At 43.3% G+C, this 21,555-nt stretch overlaps 1 protein-coding gene across 1 annotated transcript in view; it reads left to right on the forward strand.

The window, feature by feature from the left end:
* The window catches only part of PLXNB1 (plexin B1), a 192,141-nt gene that overhangs the window by 26,148 nt on the left and 144,438 nt on the right, over positions 1–21,555 (forward strand). Inside the window, exon 3 of the mRNA XM_077821156.1 lies at positions 10,321–10,382. The gene's annotated coding sequence lies outside the window, so the exon portion shown is untranslated. The remainder of the gene's footprint in view (positions 1–10,320; positions 10,383–21,555) is intronic.

Below are 21,555 nucleotides of genomic sequence, written 5' to 3' on the forward strand. Positions count from 1 at the left end.
AATGTTGTTGTACTGGCAGCATGAGCCCTCTAGCTTATGCTACTCAAATTGGAGTCCACCATGATTATGCAGGTTTTTTCTTACATGTTGTAGATAGGTGCATAATAGTGTCGTCATTCTATGCCCTACTGTGATTTGGTGGTCTGTAGTTGACACTAGCTAGTACCTATCTCATGCTTAATCTGTTAGGACAATGAGCTGTAAGCATTCAGGATAATTTCATTCCAAGTTATTAGGTTCCAAGTTGGAAACAGTTAATGCTTTTTTGACATAGAGGGCCCACACCACCTTCCCTTTTGCCCACTCGATCCTTTCTAAATAGGTTGTAACCATTGATTTTAACATTCCAGTTGTGTGAATTATCCCACCATGTTTCAATAATATCAACGAGAGCAAATTTATGCTCTTGTTTAATACTAATATTAGGGGCCTGGGTATCAGCAGTTCAAGAATTTCCTCTCTATGTCCTTTAGTTCCTTGATTAATTTTCTTCTCAACATCTCAATTTTGTGCTAACTGAGTACTCAATCTTTCATCTTTTTACCCTCTCCATGTGCTGTTAGTTTAACCCCTCCTGACTAGTCTAGCCAGCCTGTCCCCAAAGAGATTGGTCGTCGTCCTACTGAGGTGGAGGCCATTCTATCTATACAGCCCCCTCTCCCCACAGAAGGTGGACCAATGTTCCACAAAACCAAAGCCTTCCACTCTGCACCACTTACTTAGCCAATGATTCACTTCCAGAATCTTCTGACTTCAGTCTGACGTTGCTAGAGGGAGGGAGATGAGGCAAATGGTGAGGGACTGAATTCCTGTCTATATATGTATGAACTTATCTCTTTCAAGCAATGCTTAAGGCTGATTTTTACACTGGCTTTAGAGTTCGAAGGCAGTGGTGCTAGGAGTGGTAATGTACAATCTTGCCATTATTGGTGCAAGAGCTTTTCCTATCCATCTGGAGCAGCCTCCTTTATGTATTTGACCCAGAGACTTCAGTATCTCCACCATCCTTGGCTTTGAGGCCTGAATGTGTCTCCCCTCTCCTGCTCTGTTAAAAAAAATAGAATTCACTTTGAGGGGACAGTGTGTATAAAAGAAGCTATTGAAAAACAAGCATAAATAAAATTAAGGTTGGGAAACTTATATTGACAGGGAGCAACTATGAAAAGTATTGGATGGGTGGGTGGAGTTGTAGCAGGAGACTAGGATGAGATTGCTGTGGGTCTGGGATGGATATTGGAGGAGTGTGATTTACAGTAATAAATGTCATCACTTCCAAATGCTGTTGCCTCCAAATCAAATTCTGTTCTTACTTCTGTCTCCAACCTTCTTTGCAATTTATATAAATAGCTAACACCCATCCTATTAGTGGCCTTTGTGGTGAGCTATTCCAAGGGCGAGTTCCTGTGCTACTACTAAGCCCAAATCGCTGAGCTCTAGCCTTGATAAGAGCTGCTCTGAGCATTTCTGTGATAGGAACCTTCCAAGCTGAACTGCTTTTGCAGAGTTTGGGAGAGGGCAGCTTCTCTTGTGGAGGGGATTTCCACAGCCATACAGGCAATTATCCCTTGCCTGGAAGAAGGAATCCAAGCTCCCTGGAAGGGAGGGTTTGGGGGATGGGGAGGTTCAGTGCAGTTGGCTAAGAGTTTGGCCTTAATTTCCTGACATTCTCTCCATTTGCCTTGGGTACCAGGCAGTGACAGTTTGTGGGCAGCTGGCCAAGCTGTGAAAGGAGGAGCGTGTGAGGCCTTCAGTTTTCACATGCTTTATCAAACTGCAAAGAATGGTGTTAGATTTAACCAGCATCATACAGGCCAGGAGAATGGGGATGCTAACCTTAACTCCTGAAGTGCTGGATGTGTGAGGAGGAATTGATCTGGCAGGACCATATGAATGAGGTTCTGAGCAGGTCTGATGGGAGGGCTGTGAACAGAGAAGGTGAAGGGTATTCAGGTCTCTGACCAATGAACTGAACGGTTTCCACTGTACCTCTCTTGTGAGGAAAGGTGACAGTCCCTGGGATGGACATTGCTGGACAGCTTTGTATGAAGATGCAGGAGTGGTGAGATGAAAAGAACCCTTTTCCTTCCCCACTTGTCTGCTCAGTGTCAGTCTGGTCAGTAGGAAGCGCTATACTGTGATGGGGCTGTTGCAGGAGAGTCCCTTAGCAGGGACTGAATGGGTGGTTGATAAGAGTAATCACAAGGCAATGGGTCTATCCACTCCACTTCCTCGTAGCATTTTGCATGTGGTGAAGGGAAGAGAGTGACCTTGATCCCATGTGTGATGTTTGTAAGATATGAGGAAGTGCCAGCACTGTGAATCTGTGCCTTTATTAGAGCTATCAACCCTTTGGTGAAGGAAACTGTTAGTGATACAGCCACTGCACTGCTTTGGAGCTGTATGCATCTCTATGGAGTGCTTCCAGACAGCATGGAGAGAGTTAAGTACTTGTCAGCTGTTACTGGGTGAGCCTACCTCGCTGGTAGTGAGCTCCATTCCCACAGCTTTTCCCTTCTGACTAGGGGGGCTGGAGGAGGGAAATCATTCCTGGAATGATGCTAAATTATCCTGAAGTCGGAGAACAGCACCAGCTCCCTCTAGCTTTGCTCACTGGACTGGGAGAAATCTGAGCTAATGGATGCTGTGTAGAGATTGCCAGCCAAGGTTGGTTTATATCATTGTTCATTCAACAGCCTTCAGTGAAGTGCTTTGTTGTGGAATAAGCAAAAGGTTAGAGATACTTCCTTTCCTAAGGCAGAAAGTGAGAAGGTTTTCAGGGTGTCAGATCCCTGCCTAGGCAGATTGGAACTAACTTACTTTTCAGCTGGAAACATGCTACCAGTTCCATCCCAGCACTTCCATACACAGTTCACACCACAGATTAATGTAAGGCTCATCTGGTTGAGTCAGTGCAGCGTTTGAAGAAGCATTGTTTACTAGAGAATGTGCAAGTCCCTCAACTGCATGAGACACATTCCTAACTGCAAAATAGAGTATCCTTCATTTCTTAATACAGACCCTGCCATATTCCTTCACCCCCTTTCAAACCGTTTTCTGGGGTGGTGATCAAGAATTTTTAAATCGCTTGGAGCTGGGTGAGTCTGACAGAAGTTTAGTTGGGGCGGAAAGATAGGTGGGAGGGAGTTAAAGTACAGCAGGCATCAGAATTGCAGGTTCAGTTTAGGTGAGCAGTTTTCAGGGTTGATAAAAATCAAGTTTGTTTTTTTTACTCTGATTTTTTTTTATTTAAATCGGATTTTTTTGATAAGGTTCACTCCTCAAAAAGCATATCTAAAGGTAGTTTTAATTAAGATACGTTATAGCTCAAAGATATCTCATCATGGAATAGGGATTATAAATTCTAATATTATAGTATGAGACAATATATTCATGTAATCTTTAAGAAAAGGTTTGTAAATGCGTTCCAATAGTTCATGGATTAGAGACCTAATATTATGGGGTTCCAGGGGCTTCTGTATAGATTATTTAGGTTAATCTTTCTATCTACCCAATGGGACTCAGTGCTCAGTCTAGAAGATACCATCAGAGATGCTTAGTTTTGCAGTTCTCAAACTGTGGATTTGTGTCTCCAGAGATAATGTGCTTGTTAACAGCAAAAATGTTTTAAAATAAATCAATAAATAATATATAGAGGTGAGAAATAACAGACCTCAACCCTATTGTCCCTTTGAAAATTTGTGTACACAGAGTTAGTCCCTTACCTCTCAAGGTACAAAGTTTCAAAAAGTTAAATGAATAGAAGACTGTTGGGGGTGGAATAGATCTGGACAAGGAGAAGAAGTCTGGAGATAAATGTGAGAAGGGAGGGACAGGCAGTAGAAACAAAAGTGAAACTCTTTGAACAGCATATTCCAGAAGCCTTGAGGTCTTTCTGAGTTTAGCTTTCATTGATTTGAGATCTACAATACCATTCTATCTCTGGAAGGGAGAACCTATAATGGGAGCAGGCTGTAAAAGAGACCCAGTTTGGGAATATTTTAATGAAGTTCCTCTACCTGTGGGTTAGACAGGCATGTGTGCAAAATGCAAACAGTGCACCACAGAAATGCAAGGCCTGGTTGCCCGAATGAAACAACATCATGAGAAGTGTTCCTTCTCAGGAGGAACCTGCATTGAACACAATGAAAGGGACATGCAGGATCTTCAGGTTGGTGAAGTTTATTTCATACTTCTTTCTTAAGGACTGCCTGTCTTCCTTTTGGACTATTCTTGAATTCCGATGTTTGAGCAAAAAATATAGTTGTTAGTACTGTAGAGTATCATTTTAAATGCAGTTATGATAGCCACAGTATATCACCTGTAGTAAAAAGGAAAAAAAATCTCCATCATCCAGAAACAACCATAGATAAGTTTGTGATAAGAGCCAGCAGATTACAAAAAGAGGTAATTGATGAAAAAATTGCCAGGTTTCTTTATGCAACACTCTCCTTTCCGTGTGATTGAGAACCCACACTTCATTAACATGGTTCAGTCATTAAGACCAGGATACAGTCTTCCCAACAGAGCAGATGTTGCAGGAAAATTTGTGGATAAAGTATATGAAAGAGAAATTGAGCAGTGTGCAAAAGGTCTAGAGGGTGAAATTGTTAACCTGAGTTTTGGTGGGTGGAACAATGTCCACAATGATGCTGTTGTATATGCTTGTGTGACAACAGAAGAAGGAAATGTCTTCCTTACAGAAACAATCGATACATCAGGAAATGCATACACAACAGATACTTACAAGAAGTAGCAGTAAAAGCTATAACAAACTATGGAAAAATTCAACTGTCTAGTATGCAGCTTGGTCACAGACAATGCTGCAAATGTATCCAAGATGAGAAGAAATGATTTAGAAGAGAGTCCCAAGCTAATAACATATGGTAGCAGTACTCATTTGATGCATCTCCTAGCCAAAGACTTCAGTGTTCTGGAAATAAAGGCTAATGTTGTTGAAATTGCAAAATACTTCCGTAACAACCACTTTGCAGCAGCTGCTCTGAAAAAAAGTGGGAGGAACCAAGCTAACTCTCCCACAGGAAGTACAATGGAACTCAGTAGTGGACTGGTTTGAGCACTGTATCAAGAATTGGCCTAATATCCTTTCTGAACAAAATTGTGAAAAAATAGATGGCACTGTCACAGCCAAAGGTCTCAAAGTTGGGCTTAAGAGAAATGCGGAACACATGCTGAATACCCTGAAGCCTATTTCTGTAGCCTTGAACAAAATGCAGGGAAATAGCTGTTTTATTGCTGATGCTGTTGAAATTTGGAAGGAACTGAGTGAGATCTTAAAAAGAGAAATATGCAATGACAGAGTTAAACTACAAGCATTAAAAAAATGAATGGGACAAGCACTATCTTCAGCTCACTTTCTTGCAATTATTCTCAATACTTGGTACAAGGGTCAAACCTTAACTGCTGAAGAAGAGTTGGCTATGACATGGACATCCAGCAATGATTCCTCTATAATGCCAACTATAATAAACTTCAGAGCTAAGGGTGAACCATTCAAGAAATATGTTTGCTGATGATGCTTTAAAGAAAGTCACACCAGTGAACTGGTGGAAGTCACTGAAGCACTTGGATTCAGAGACTGTTGAAGTGATGATCTCACTTTTAACAGCAGTAACTTCTTCTGCCAGTGTAGAAAGAATATTTTCTTCCTTTGGACTAATTCATTCCAAATTGAGAAATTGTTTGGGACCTGAAAAAGCAGGGAAGCTTGTTTTTCTTTTCCAGATTATGAACAAATGGGAAAATGAAGGTGAAGACAACTAAGTTAGCTGCAGAAGCCAATATTTTAAGTTCCTCATGTTGACCTGGCTGACATAGTTGATTTAATTTTTTTTAAAACGTATTTCATTTACCTATTTTAGGTAAAAACAATTTTAACAAAAACCTGATTTTAAAAACTTTGTTTAGCTAAATTCAAAAATTCATATGCTTGTTTTATTAAAATATTATGTTTGGTGTTGAAGAAAAAAATCCAGAATACATAAAGTTGTTTTAGTTCAATAAAACAATTTAAATGTCTGGTGACGTTCTCCTCCTAATACAGCATGTCAAGAAAATCCTCCAAATATTAATGATTAACCTTTTGAATTGGAGATAGTTCACCTCCCAAAGACTTCATAAATATCTGCTTCAGTTACCTTTGGCAAATGAAATAACTGAACAATCATTGATTTTCTGATATAGCTGTAAAACTAATCTGAAAAGTTTTCAGAATAAATCACTTAAAACATGTGTAGTGTGTACCTTCTGAAAATGAAACCTATATCTATCTCTTAGTTGTGAAGACTATGTATTAAGGTTATAACAACCAACAAGAATGCACTTTTATGTAGAAATCCATGATTAAATAGTCTTCCTGACTAGTGATTAAATCATGATTTAAATCAAATCCACCCTGGCAGTTTTGGAATCTTAAATAAGGATAGGTAGGATGCAAACTAGAAGGGAGCTTGCTCATGCATTACAGGGCTCTTCATTTTCCTCTTAAGCATTCAGCATTGTCCACTGTGGCTGGAGAAAGAGATTGAACTCTTGGGTTGTTATGGTCTGGGTTTTCATAGGGTGGAATCTACGAGGGAAGCACAGAACAGAGGCCACCTCCTGTAGCAGATGTAGGTGGGTCCTCACTGTATTAGGAGCTGCCCCATAGAGGTTGGATTTAATAGATTCTAAGGCCATAAAGGACCATTGTATTCATCTAGTCTGACCTCCTGTATAACATAGGCCATAGAGCTTCTCCAAAATAATTCCTAGAGGAGATCTTTAAAAAAAATAAAAATAAATAAAATCCAATCTTGATTTAAAAATGGTCAATGATGGAAAATTCACCACAACCCGTGGTAAATTGTTCCAATGGTTAATTACGCTCATCATTTAAAAACTTCCACCATATGTACAGTCTGAATTTGTTTAGCTTCAACTTCCAGCCATTGGATTTTGTTATACCTTTCTCTGCTAGAGTGAAGAGCCCATTATCAAATATTTGTTCCCCGTATAAGGACTTAGACTGTAATCAAGTCACCCCTCAACTTTCTCTTTGTTAAGCTAAATAGGTTGATCTCCTTTAATCTATCACTATATATAAGGCATGTTTTCTAATCCTTTAATCGTTCTTGTGCCTCTTTTCTGAACCCTCTCCAATTTATCTACATCCTTCTTGAATTGTGGACACCAGAACTGAACACAGTATTCAAGCAGCAGTCGCACAAATGCCAAACATAGAGGTAAAATTACCTTCATACACCTATTTGAGATTCCCCGGTTTATGCATCCGAGGATTGCATGAGCCCTTTTGGCCACAGCAGCATAGTGGGAGCTAATGCTCAGCTTACTATCCACCACGATTCCAAAATCTTTCTCTGAGTTACTGCATCTCAGGATAGAATCCCCCATCCAGTAAGTGTGGCCTACATTCTTTGTTCCTAGATGTATACATTTTCGTTTAGCCTAATTAAAAACCACATTGTTTACTTACGCCCAGTTTACCAAGTGATCCGGATCACTCTGAATCAATAATCTGTCTTCATTATTTATCACTCCCCAATTTTTGGTCATCTGAAAACTTTATCAGTGATTATTTTGTTTTCTTCCAGGTCATTAATAAAAATGGTATACTGTAAGGCAAAGAACCAATCCCAACAGGAACCTAATGGAAACATACCCACTCAATGACAATTCCCTATTTACAGTTGCATTTTGAGACCACTCAGCCAATTTTTAATCCATCTAATGTTTGACATGTTAATTCTGTATCGTTCTAGTTTATGATTCAAACTCTCATGCTGCACCAAGTCAAACGCCTTAGAGAAGTCTAATACATTATGTCAACACTATTACCTTTATCAACCAAATTTGTAATCTCATAAAAAAAAATATAGAATTAGTTTGACAGAATCTATTTTCCATACACCCATTTTGATTTGCATTAATTACATTACCCTCCTTTAGTTCATTATTAATCAAATCCTGTATCAGCTGACGGGAATCAATATCAGGCTGACCAGCCTATAATTACTCAGGACCTCCTGTTTAACCTTTTTAAACATTGGTACATTAGCTCCAGTCTTCTGGAGCTTTCCCAGTATTCCAAGATTTACTGAAAATCAACAGTAATGGTCTAGCAAGCTCCTCAGCCAGCTCTTTTAAAAGTCTTGGATGCAAGTTATCTGGACCTGCTGATTATAAAATGTCTAACTTTTAGTAGCTTCTGTTTAACATCGCCCGTCGATACTAGTAGAATAGAAAGTGTTTTCATCACCATATGATGAGACTATATCATCTGTTCCCCTTCAGAAATATATATATTGAACACTTCTGCTTTTTCTGCAATATTATTAATAATTCTACTATTTCTATCTAGTAATGGACTAACCCCATTGTCAGGATTCTTTTAGCTCCCAATATAGTTAAATTCATTATCCTTAATTCTGCTGTCCATAAACTTCTCCTTGTGTCCTTTTGCTTCCATTATCAATTTTCTACAGTTCCTAGCTTCTGATTTATGTTCATTACTGTCAACTTCTTTCTTCCATTTGTTATATTTTATTTTTTTACAGCTGCCTTCACTTTGCCTCAAAACCAGGTTGTTATTTTAAGCAGCACTGCCCTCCTTCCTCAGTTGTGGGATTGTGGCTTTTTGGGCATCTGGTAATATGTTCTTAAATTATTCCCAGTTATCATTCACATTTTTCTGATTAAATGCTTCCTCCTAACTGATTTGGCTCAAATTGTTTTCAGCTTTGAAACTGGTCCTAGTAAAGCACCGTGTGTGTATATATGTGTGTGTGTGTGTGTATATATGTGTGTGTGTGTGTGTATATATGTGTGTGTGTGTGTGTGTGTGTGTATATAAAATAACTGGTCAGGAGTTTATTCTGCTTGCACATTAGAAACATGATCGAGTTATGATTGCTTGTACCTAAGTTACCGTTAACTTTTAATTCTGTGATCAGTTTCTTTTTATCTGCTAGAACAAGGTCTAATAAAGAATTCCTCTGTTTTGGTTGCAACACTTTTTGAGTTTGGAAATTGTCATCTATAATGTTTAGCAATGCCAAGGATATTGTAGTACTGGCAGCTTGAGCCCTCTAGCGCATGTCACTCAAATTGAATGAAGTCCTCCATGATTATGCAGGTTTTTTTCCTACATGTTGAAGATAGGTGCATAGTGAAGTGGTCATTCTGTTCCCTACTGTGATTTGGTGGTCTATAACAGACACCAACAAGTACCCCATCTCGTGTTTAATCTGTTAGGGCATTGGTCCATAAGCATTCAAGATAATTTTCTTCTTAGTTATCAGTGGCTCAGAAAGAAGGTATTGTTATTTTTGACAGAGGGCTACTCCCCCTTCCTTTTTGCCTACTCAATCCTTTCTAAATAGGTTGTAACAATTGATTTTAACATTTCAGTTGTGTGAATCATCCCACCAAGTTTCAGTAATATCAACTAGATAGAATTTATGCTCTTAAAGGAGCAATTTCAATTCTTGTTTGCAACCCTGTCTCCTAGCATTGGGGTATAAAAGAATTTCTTTTCTTAATATCCTTTGGGTCTTTGATTAATTTTGTTCTAAACATCTCGGTTTTTTTGCAGAGTTCTCCTATCTTTCCTTTTTACCCTCCCCATTTGTTTGTAGTTTAGCCCCCTTCTGACTAGCATTTTGTGTCCACGCTTCGTATGCTTGCTTTTGTATAGTGTGTGGAGCATGTAACTTAATAGAAGAGGATGGGATCCAATTGTGCATGTTCCAGTTTAGAATATTAGTGTTTGTCAGTATCCTCATCTTATGGTGCTTTCTCCTTGAGCCCCTTCATAACCATGGGGGTAAGTGTTGTGTGAGAGACTGTGGGCCTGACCTGTAATCTTTGGGGAATAGCTGTTCAAGGGAACAACTAGAATAGATTGAACTGAATGAATTCCAGGCTGCACAACTCTGAGATAGTCTCCCAGAGGCAGAGACGTTACTCACTAATCAGGAATGTGTGTATACTTTTCCTAATGAGAACAAAACATTTTATCCCTGATCATTAGAAGAAAGTTAGGGGGTACTGTTATTATGTTACTCCTGAGGACCCAGTTGGGGATGTCTTCTGTACCTGTGGTTGGAAAGGTCAATTGGACTGCTAGCCAAAATCTTGCCCTGGCAAGAAATAGATTCCATTGTTTCCCTGGACTTTGTGCAGCTGGCCCAATCTTGTCTTCTCTAGGGGGAAAAGCCCATAGCAGGGCCGAAGGGCAGAGGAAGTTTCATTTACTGAAGAAAATAAATAGACTTCAAATTTTATGTTGTCTTTTTTTTCCAGCTTGAGGTACATTGATCAATAAGAGAAATGAAGATGTCTCAAGGCCGCCCAGAGTCCAAATGGTAAGTGGAAAGCATCGGGATTCTATACTATGTCATTCTATAGACTAATGCTACAACTCGGGTTCTAGGGGATGGGCTCTCCTTTTCCATTCATGTTTCTGATTATCTTAGTCAGTCTGATCAGTGGAATGACCATCAGGTATGTCAGCTCCTTTGTAGTGTCTGTTTCATGCCAAACACATCAGGCCTAATGGTTGCAGCTGAGTTTGTTTAGCTGGGCCAGTGGGTTTCCCAAGAATATTTGTGTGTGTGTGGGTACCCTTCATAAATAGAAACATTCACTAACACTTTAGTTTGATCAATGCTCTTTCCCCTTTTTCATCTTCCCATCTCTGTACTGGCTCTTTTTCCCAGAAACCATTTCCTCCCTTCCTAGGATTTGGTATATGATTTATAAACGAAAGCAGTACCCAGACCTACTCTGTGTCTTGCTTAGTGCCAGAAGTCTCTATGCACCTCAGATTCTGAAGCTTGTTTCTTGAAGTGTTGGAATGTAACAAGTGACTTTTAAAGTTAAAAACTGTCGCACAGGTGGATGGTTTTAACCTACAAAAAAATGGAGCTTTCGCAGGACGCAGGCCAGCAAATATCAGACAAACTCCTTTTTTCCCTGCTGTGATTTATGCCAAGACAGGGCCAGACAGTGCTGCCAAATATGCAGCCTCAGGGAGCCTCACTCCTCCTGGAACAAGTAGAGATGCTAGTGTGATGTTTGCTGTTTGTACTCCATTGCCTTGTGTGGTGTGAGCTGCTTTGTGCTTGCTGAACTCTGTGGTGTTAATATCTTGAGCCCCCTGGGAAACTGTCTCCCTGAGGCCAGAGCACGTTTTTGCTTTCCTGTTCAGCAGGAAACGTCCACCTCCCCACCCTATGGGAGCAGCTCCCTCCCAGTTAGCAGAGCAGAACAATTTGAGGTAGGTGAGTGAGAGAAGTCTGGATACCAAATTGTGGCTATTACAGCTGAGAGCACCAACTGAATGGATCTTACTTCTATCCCTTGACTTTCCTGTGAGTAGTGCGGGTATCAGACCCTTGACTGTCACCTGTTAGACTTCCCTTCTTCTAGGGAAATCACTGACACAGGGTGCTCACTAAATGAAATTTATGGTGGGATGATCACACAGAAAGGGGTGTTGTATTGGACATGAAGAATGTGCATGAAGGAGCCTTATATCAGGAGGCTGGCACAAGGCTATTTACTGTACACCTAGCTACTATGGTGAGAGTACCGCTAAAAAAAATTCAGAGACCATAGTGAGGGCAGCAGTCTATAAGCCCATCTCTTTCAGGACTACAGTATGTCTTGTTCCATCTCAGCACTAACACTGAGTAAACTCTTGGATGATAAAGATCAAGTGGTAGGAAAATGTATTTGGGATGACATATCCAAAAAATAAATTCTAATATAATCACCAAGATTGGGGGTCTGGCTTTGCTCAGCTTTACATTATACCATTGAGCAGTGCAAATAAAACCGAGAGAGCATGGGTTGGACACTAAACCAAAATGACACAGATTGTGTTTTAAATAGAGAATAAATAAGTAACAGATTATTTAGCTACATAAGGTTAGCTTTTCTGGACCTATAATCATATGCAGCATAGGAATAAAGGAATACATACAGAGGACAGAAGTCTGTCAGTATTCAGAATCCCCCTGATACTGCAGGAAATGTTAACTGTAGGAGACACCCATCTGATCCTGCCAAATGATCAGTACTCAGTGCTCCAATGGAAGAGGAAAATGCCCTTGTTTCCTGACAGCATGTGATTAGGGAAAATTCTTTCCTGAACCTATAACTTAGCATTGCTTTCAGCTCTGTACTTGGGAGCACTAATTACTATGGTTAAAACATCTCATTTACATACCCTGAGTTTATCACTCATATCCAAGCAACTGTCCACTATATTCTGACACTCCAGTAGTAGATATTCTGCCGGTGCCTCCTGGGAGAAAGGCTGTCACTCCCCTCCCTCCATTTCCCTGTGATGGTTGGGGGAGAGGAGAGAGGTCCTGTGCACTTAAACTTCATTTGTTAAAAATTTCCAGTAGCGCCAACCTGTTTTCCCGCTGAATAAAAGTAAATCCAAAACTACTGCGCTGCTCCTCATAAGGTCCTTGCACTCTGCAGGAACCGCCCCCAAACTCTCATCGCCTCATCTCCTATCAGAGAAGTTAGATGAGAAGGACTGATTGGGCTATCTACTAATCTCCTCACCTCCCTGGACCCCAGACAGCATGAAGGATGCCATTTTGAAGAACACTGTACACGTGACGTCACACTGCATGGAGGACGCCTCCGCACAGCATGACCTCATATTTATTGGGAGGGCTTTGTGGAGGATGCCATTTTGTAGATCAGAATGGTATCCTCCATTCATCATGATCTCGTATGCACCATAAATGTGAGGTTACGCTGTACGGAGCTAAGTGGCATCCTCCACATACTATGGATTGACACAACTCCATCTGCCGAAGGCGCATCCCAGTTTGGCATTACGACCCACAGTTTGGGAACCAATGCCCTACTGTCTCAGGAAAAGACCTAGCAATCAGTGAGGGTGTCTGACTGCCCAGTAGTGGTTCAGAGAAGGGGGTGGGTTGGTTGGTTTTTTTATTTGTTAAATGAGGGGAGAGAGGGAGGGAAAATGGCTTTGGATATAATAAGTCAGTGTTACAGCTGTCCTGTGAATACTGCTTTCACATCTTTGGATAAGTTGTCATAAAAAAGGGACTGAAGAACTAGAGAAGGTCTAGAGCAGGGCAGTAAAAATGATTACAGGCAGCAGAGTGGATTGGCCCATATGAAATGGGATTAAAATCACCATTGTTTAGTTTAGAAGGAAGAAGAGAAGGAGATAAGGTAGGTTGGTTTATTTGTTTGAAATCTAAAGGCTTGTTGGGGTCTTGTTTTATTCTTTCCACTAATACAAGAAAAAGGGGGAACTTGAAAGCACCAAATTTAAGATTTCATACTTTTTGTACTTCTCATATAGTTAATCTCTGGAATTTTGTGCTCCAGAGCATAGAGGCAAATAGTTTGGTTCAGAAAAGGGTTACATTATTTATATGAATAAGAGCAACAACACTAATTAGAATAAAAATTACAGATTTCTGATCCACGTGATTCAAGATGTTAACACATTGGCAGGTGTTCTCAGGAAGGAATTTCCGCCATAATGTAGGTTTACATATTCTAGTACTTTATGCAATTTTTGGGATTTCTGATATTGGCCACTCTTGGAGAAGGGAGATTGGTCTAGTTGCCCATGTTCAAGAGGCCTGGAAAACTTCAGTTTTGAAAAGCTTTTAAAACATTTTATCTTATGAAATATTTAAAAGTCCTCAAAACTGCTCACTTCTGCAGAAAGTGCAGACTTTCCTGAACTCATTGGCTGGTTCCAGTGAGATTCTGTGGCTGCTGTGGCATGACATCCCCAGAAAAGTACATGCTTGTGCACCACTTGGAACAGGAGCCTGAGAGCTGCAACATATCTGGATGTGAGTGACCTAAACCAGGTAGGTTTGAGGTTTCACTAAGTATCTGCTGAATATTGTTTCTCTGGTGGTTTATTTGGAGTATTCAGCACAGAATTATAATCTAGATTCTTTGTAAATCATTTTTAAAGAATAATGGAGAGCCTGATTCTCATTTACCCTAGGGCCGCCATACACTGCTCTTGCTGTGTAAATGTAATTACTCAAGCAGTGTAAAGGGGCCTTAGTGTAAATAAGAACTGGGCCCCACATCTCTGGAAAATCCCCAGGGATTGGCTTGTGCCATGTGGGGAGGTTGCCCATCCAGAAGATGAGCAGGGTAGTTTATATAGATCTTGGAGCTGTAAGAACTTTCAAATACCATATGATTTTTATAAAGGTCAAGAAAGAAAGTAGATAACACCAGTGATGGGTGTATTTCAAACCTTGGGTGTTAGCATGCTAGTGGAAGGGAAAGTGAAAATCTTTGTTTTGATTGGAGGATGGAGGGGAAGTCAAGTCCTGGTTCTGGTATATATTGCAAAAATACTCCCACAGCTCTGGAAGACAGTGTGGAGGCAAGTACTCTGAGCAGAGAAGAATTGTGGGGCACTCTTTTTTCCACTGCAAGATGTTCTTTTTTTTTTTAAAGTTCTTTGAAAACTCGTGGCGAACCGGGGAAGTCCTGGATGACTGGAAAAAGGCTAATGTAGTGCCAATCTTTAAAAAAGGGAAGAAGGAGGATCCTGGGAACTACAGGCCAGTCAGCCTCACCTCAGTCCCTGGAAAAATCATGGAGCAGGTCCTCAAAGAATCAATCTTGAAGTACTTGCATGAGAGGAAAGTGATCAGGAACAGCCAGCATGGATTCACCAAGGGAAGGTCATGCCTGACTAATCTAATCGCCTTTTATCATGAGATTACTGGTTCTGTGGATGAAGGGAAAGCAGTGGATGTATTGTTTCTTGACTTTAGCAAAGCTTTTGACACGGTCTCCCACAGTATTCTTGTCAGCAAGTTAAAGAAGTATGGGCTGGATGAATGCACTATAGGGTGGGTAGAAAGCTGGCTAGATTGTCGGGCTCAACGGGTAGTGATCAATGGCTCCATGTCTAGTTGGCAGCCGGTGTCAAGTGGAGTGCCCCAAGGGTCGGTCCTGGGGCCGGTTTTGTTCAATATCTTCATAAATGATCTGGAGGATGGTGTGGATTACACTCTCAGCAAATTTGCGGACGATACTAAACTGGGAGGAGTGGTAGATACGCTGGAGGGGAGGGATAGGATACAGAAGGACCTAGACAAATTGGAGGATTGGGCCAAAAGAAATCTGATGAGGTTCAATAAGGATAAGTGCAGGGTCCTGCACTTAGGATGGAAGAATCCAATGCACCGCTACAGACTAGGGACCGAATGGCTAGGCAGCAGTTCTGCGGAAAAGGACCTAGGGGTGACAGTGGACGAGAAGCTGGATATGAGTCAGCAGTGTGCCCTTGTTGCCAAGAAGGCCAATGGCATTTTGGGATGTATACGTAGGGGCATAGCGAGCAGATCGAGGGACGTGATCGTCCCCCTCTATTCGACATTGGTGAGGCCACATCTGGAGTACTGTGTCCAGTTTTGGGCCCCACACTACAAGAAGGATGTGGATAAATTGGAGAGAGTCCAGCGAAGGGCAACAAAAATGATTAGGGGTCTAGAACACATGACTTATGAGGAGAGGCTGAGGGAGCTGGGATTGTTTAGCCTGCAGAAGAGAAGAATGAGGGGGGATTTGATAGCTGCTTTCAACTACCTGAAAGGGGGTTCCAAAGAGGATGGCTATAGACTGTTCTCAATGGTAGCAGATGACAGAACGAGGAGTAATGGCCTCAAGTTGCAGTGGGGGAGGTTTAGATTGGATATTAGGAAAAACTTTTTCACTAAGAGGGTGGTGAAACACTGGAATGCGTTGCCTAGGGAGGTGGTGGAATCTCCTTCCTTGGAAGTTTTTAAGGTCAGGCTTGACAAAGCCCTGGCTGGGATGATTTAACTGGGAATTGATCCTGCTTCGAGCAGGGGGTTGGACTAGATGACCTTCAGGGGTCCCTTCCAACCCTGATATTCTATGATTCTATGATTCTGAGCTGTTATAACTCTTTCTCTAACAAGAATTGCTACTTAGAAGATGGACCATCTCATACAATGCAAGTTCAAGTGCATTCTTATTACTAATACCCTGAACACTGGAAAACAAAAATGGAATAAAATCTTGTTTGCGTCAAATGCTGTGTGTCAGTTCAAAAGGGTTTATTCATCTGGCAGTGCCTATCTCATTATTAAATTACAGTTGCATCTGAATTGAGCTGAGATGTATAGCAAGACATGGTTCCTAATTCAAACAGCTTGCAATTTAAAAGGTTAAAACCTAAATAAGGCCACATTTTTAAAAGGGCTCAGCACACTGGGAGCATGTTGAGTGCTGAGGACTTGTGAATATCTAATCCTTATTTAGGTGCTTGAATAGAAGCTGAAATTATCTAAAATATCTGGCCCTGAGCTCTTTCGAAAATCTGATCCCATGTAGTGTGTGATGAGGGAGGAGAAGGGGTACAGCATACAAGCAGAATGGCCAGGGTGAATGACATACGTATGTTGTATTGCACAAGCATCTGTATAGGAAGCGATTTCTAGTGTCGTCTAGTCTGTTACCTGTAGTGTGCAGGATCAATTTTACTCCTAAACCATCTTTGCAAATGGGTGTCACTTCTTGATCCCAAATTTTTCCATTTCAGAGGATTCCATAACATCCCTTGGCAGCTTGATCAATTGCAGAACTGTCCCTATTGCTAGATAATAAAACTTGTAAACGTCTTGCAGTAGGGGCATGTCTCTAAGCTGAGGTCTGGGACCAGTGGAACCCAGCTACTTGGGTGTTCTGCGTACATCTCATTAATTTTAGATTATTTTAATTATTTGAATGTGAGCATCTCAGAGTTTGGTGATTAGGTGCTTATCTGAATCTAGAGGGCTCAGGAGAAAATGGCAGGCTCACTCCCTCTCTTTCTGATGAAAGAAATCTGATGAGGTTCAACAAGGACAAGTGCAGAGTCCTGCACTTAGGATGGAAGAACCCAATGCACAGCTACAGACTAGGGACCAAATGGCTCGGCAGCAGTTCTGCAGAAAAGGACCTAGGGGTGACAGTGGACGAGAAGCTGGATATGAGTCAGCAGTGTGCCCTTGTTGCCAAGATGGCCAATGGCATTTTGGGCTGTATAAGTAGGGGCATTGCCAGCAGATCGAGGGACGTGATAGTTCCCCTCTATTAGGCATTGGTGAGGCCTCATCTGGAGTACTGTGTCCAGTTTTGGGCCCCACACTACAAGAAGGATGTGGATAAATTGGAGAGAGTCTAGCGAAGGGCAACAAAAATGATTAGGGGTCTAGAACACATGACTTATGAGGAGAGGCTGAGGGAACTGGGATTGTTTAGTCTGCGGAAGAGAAGAATGAGGGGGGATTTGATAGCTGCTTTCAACTGCCTGAGAGGTAGTTCCAGAGAGGGTGGTTCTAGACTATTCTCAGTGGTGGAAGAGGACAGGACAAGGAGTAATGGTCTCAAGTTGCAGTGGGGGAGGTTTAGGTTGGATATTAGGAAAAACTTTTTCACTAGGAGGGTGGTGAAACACTGGAATGCGTTGCCTAGGGAGGTGGTGGAATCTCCTTCCTTAGAAGTTTTTAAGGTCAGGCTTGACAAAGCCCTGGCTGGGATGATTTAATTGGGTATGGGTCCTGCTTTTGAGCAGGGGGGTTGGACTAGATGACCTCCTGAGGTCCCTTCCAACCCTGATATTCTGTGATTCTATGATTCTGGCGGCATCATCCCCTTTCTCCTCTGGAGAGGAAGAAGTAGAACCGCATAGAGATTCTGCCTTCTCCCCCAACCTGAGAGAGTATGAGTATTTCTTATTGAGGTCCCATTTGTCGTCTTCCTCCTTCCATCACAGTCATGTTTGGAGGTGGTTGCTTGGGTTTCACTGTGGCAGTGCTATGGGGGGTGGGTGGAGAGGAGTGGTACTTCTGTAGCTGTGCAGAGAAGGTTGGAGGATGGTCGGTCTTCTCCCCCCCCCATACTTTTCTCCTTTCCAGCCCCTCCTTCTCCACTTATAACTGTGCTGGGTCCAAAACTCACTGTTTCTTCCTCTGCAGCATTTAGAAGATTCAGTCTTTTCCCCCTCAGTCCTCACTGCTCAAAACCTTACCCATATGTTGCCCATATATCCCAGCCTGATCCCTGCAGCTGCCTCCCTCACACACACCCCCATATGCTGCTATTTTAATTTGGCCCCTTTGTGTGTGTGCATTATGATTTCACATTTCCTAATTTTTGGGTGCTTGACTCTGCAACTTCAATGACATTCTCTTAACATAGTTGAGTTTTTTATAGGCTGGTCTGTTAACATCACCTTTTCTTAAGGTTGCCTGACACTTCTCTGTAAGACCTAGTTTTCAGTTGCTTATAACTATGCCAAATTTTAACTGGGCTAAAATCTTCCATGCCAGGTGTCCGCCTCAGGTTGAATTAAAACAATTTAGCTGTTTTCAAGAAGGTGACTAGAGGAAAATGTGGTGTTTTTTTCTATGTTAAAAATCTGACCACTTTTTTGCCCCCCTATTCTGTAAAGCATGAAATAGAAATTTGGCGGTGGTGGGGAGGTTGTATTTGTGAGGAAATCTGCCCGATTTTGACCAAGTTATAAGCCTTTGAAAAAATCACAGTTTGCACATGCTCAGTGACTTGTGTAGTAAGATGAGGCCTTGAAACATAAACTCTTGTATCAGAGGCCCAGTCTGAGGCCTGAAGCCTGAACCAAAGTACTTCCAGGCATTGCTAAGCAAAGGCTGGGCTGTGAGCCAGAGGCTGGCCCCACTCACAGAAGGTGGCAAGAAGAGGGCTAGAAGCAGGTGCATCCACATGTAAGTGCTAATAAGAGGAACTTGTGCCAAGGTGGCATCAGAACACTCCCCAGAGATAACAAGGAACAGGCAGGTGCATCTTAAAGACAGGGTCAAAAGGACAACATGATGGATAGATTTTTTTGAACCATCATGTAACAGGGGAGAAGCAGCACCCCAATGAGTAAATGGGCTGCACCTCAATACATCAGGAGGGATGAGTAATCTGTTCTGCACCTGTATAAGAATAGGTCTGTAAGGACACATCGTCATTCAATTTAGGGGGCAGTGGAGTGTCCCGCCACTGCTTGAGCTGCATCCATTGCCGGGGACACATATTCTTAGTATGTCCATTAGAGTCTATAGGAAACTATTACTGTGTTTCTTTTGACAATAAACCTGGCCAGCTGCCTTCGTACCTTACTAGAGTCTGTGGTCTTTGGGGGTTCTCTCGGGGTCTGCTGTGTCGGCTGTCTGTATAGAGCTGGGGCAGCACACAGAGGGAACACGCACGCAGCCAACTGTTATCATCGAACAAGAGCAGAGCACCACATCGTTAGCTACTGACAACAACTTGCTGTTTGCAGGTAATTCTGCAAAGATTACATAAGTACCATGCATGCTTCCGCCTGGTTCTGAGCAGGACCTTCCCTGCAGTTACAGTTCTAGGCTGCTGTGGTTTGGATCAGGACCAGGCACTAGCACTGAGGTCAGGGAGCCTCACTCTTGTGCTCTCAATGACCCCGCCCCCCCCATTGGGCCCAGGAAGTGTGGAGGAGGAAGCTGTATAATTATTTACTCCTGGGGGAATTTTGTGCCACTGTGCATGTGCAGAAATTATGTCACCTGCAGATTTCTTTGCTTCTCCACAGGAAAATGATGTTTTGATAGGGAAGCCACAAGAGCGGTCATACGACCCTTCCCAGCAGTATGTTTTGGGTGCCCAGGGCAGCCAGCAGAAAGGTAAATCACCATGGGGTGGGGAGTGGGACTAGGGAAAACCCGGCTGGTGGCTCCTACCCTGCGCTGGGCTCAGCTGCTAGTCCTGGCTGTGCTGGGGAAGATGAGACTTCCTCTTCCCTGCATGGCATCTGGGGCTGTGTCAGACCCACCGCCAGATTTCTCCCCCGGCTGTAGGAAGCTCTGCCAACTCCTCCCCAGCCTGCTTTCTGCACCCATCGCTCCTCAGCTGCAGGAGGAGGTATCACTGTACAGGGAGCTGCTCCCCCATCCCCCCCCGACCCCCGTGCATCTAGACCCTCCCACCAAGCCTAACTCCCGTTCCGCTCCCCCCCGCACTCCATTCTACTGAGCCCCAACCATCTGCACCTGGATCCCCACAACACTGAGCCCCGACCCCCACTTCTGAGCTCTATACTCCGCGCACGCAGACCCCCCCGCTGAGCCCCAACCACCTTCACCTGTACCCCCCTTCAGAGTCCCATTACCTTTGCAGCCAGAACCCTCCAACAAGCCCCTTTGCATCCAGATCCCCCTTGCACCCGGATCCCTCACTGAGCTGCCCGCACCCAGATTGTCCCACACAGAACCCTCTCGACGCACACCTATATCCCCCACACTAAGCCCCTCCACACTTGAATCCTGCCTTGCTGAACCTGCCTGCCCACACCTGATCACCTGGCATGGAGGGGCAGGGCCCTGGGGTGTTTCTGGGGCAGTCCTGGTCCTTGCGCTGTGTCAGGGTTGGGTGCAGCCTCATCGCTGAGTTGGTGTCCCAGGGGGAGCTGCATAGTGATTTCCCACCTCTGTACAGCCAGTGGCCTGTGCTCCCCAGTGCCATGCTGGAGACTCCACATTTATTTGACCAATAAAAGTTGCAGAATTTAAAAATATTGTGCGCAGAATGCCCACAGGAGTAATAATTTGAATCCAGAGGAGACAAGAACCAGATCTGTGGGGAGGGGTAGATTGTGACAAAGAAGCGGAGAGGGAAGGAAGACTGGAACTGTAGGCTGGCAGGAGGGACTGGGGATCACTGGGCAAGGAGACTGAGAGCCAGAGGAGACTGAGATCAATGAGGAGCTAGGAGGAAACTGGGACTAGCTGGACAATAAAACTGGGACTGGAAGAAAGAGGGCAGAGACTGGGACTTGGACAGGGAGTGGAGAGGGGTGAGACTAGAACTTGCTGGGCAAGGAGGCTGGGATTGGGATGAGAAGCCTGAGGAGTGGAGAGTTGTATTAGCTAGGTGATGAGAATGGGATTGGGAAAGGAGCCAGGTTTTGGGGAAGACACAGGGCTGGGACAGATGAGAGGTTGGGGCAAAGAGGTCAAACTTGGGGGAATGTGCAGAAGAGTCTGTGCCCATTAGAACACACTTCCTTCAGAGCCTGGAATGTAACCAGGATTCTGGAGTGTTTCAGCTTCTCTGCTGTTAGCAGATCTCTGTGAAACCCTCTGACAGAGATTCCCATTCCCTTCTAATGTTGGTCCACCTAGACCAGAGGTGGGCAAACTATGGCCCATGGGCCACATCCAGCCCACGGGACCCTCCTACCTGGCCCCTGAGCTCCTGGCCCTGGGGGCTCGGCCCCGGTCCCTCCCCTGCTGTTCCTGCTCCCCCGCAGCCTCAGCTCACTGTGTTGCCGGCGCAATGCTCTGGACAGCAGCGCAGCTGCAGAGCCGCAGCCTGATCCAGTGCTCTGTGCTGCGTGGTGGCATGGCTGGCTCCAGCCGGGCAGCACGGCTGCCTGTCCTGGTGCTCTGGGCGGCGTGGCTGTAGCGCCACCAGCCACCGGTG

Source organism: Eretmochelys imbricata, chromosome 7 (assembly GCF_965152235.1).
Source record: "Eretmochelys imbricata isolate rEreImb1 chromosome 7, rEreImb1.hap1, whole genome shotgun sequence".
In the NCBI taxonomy this organism is placed as follows: domain Eukaryota; kingdom Metazoa; phylum Chordata; order Testudines; family Cheloniidae; genus Eretmochelys; species Eretmochelys imbricata.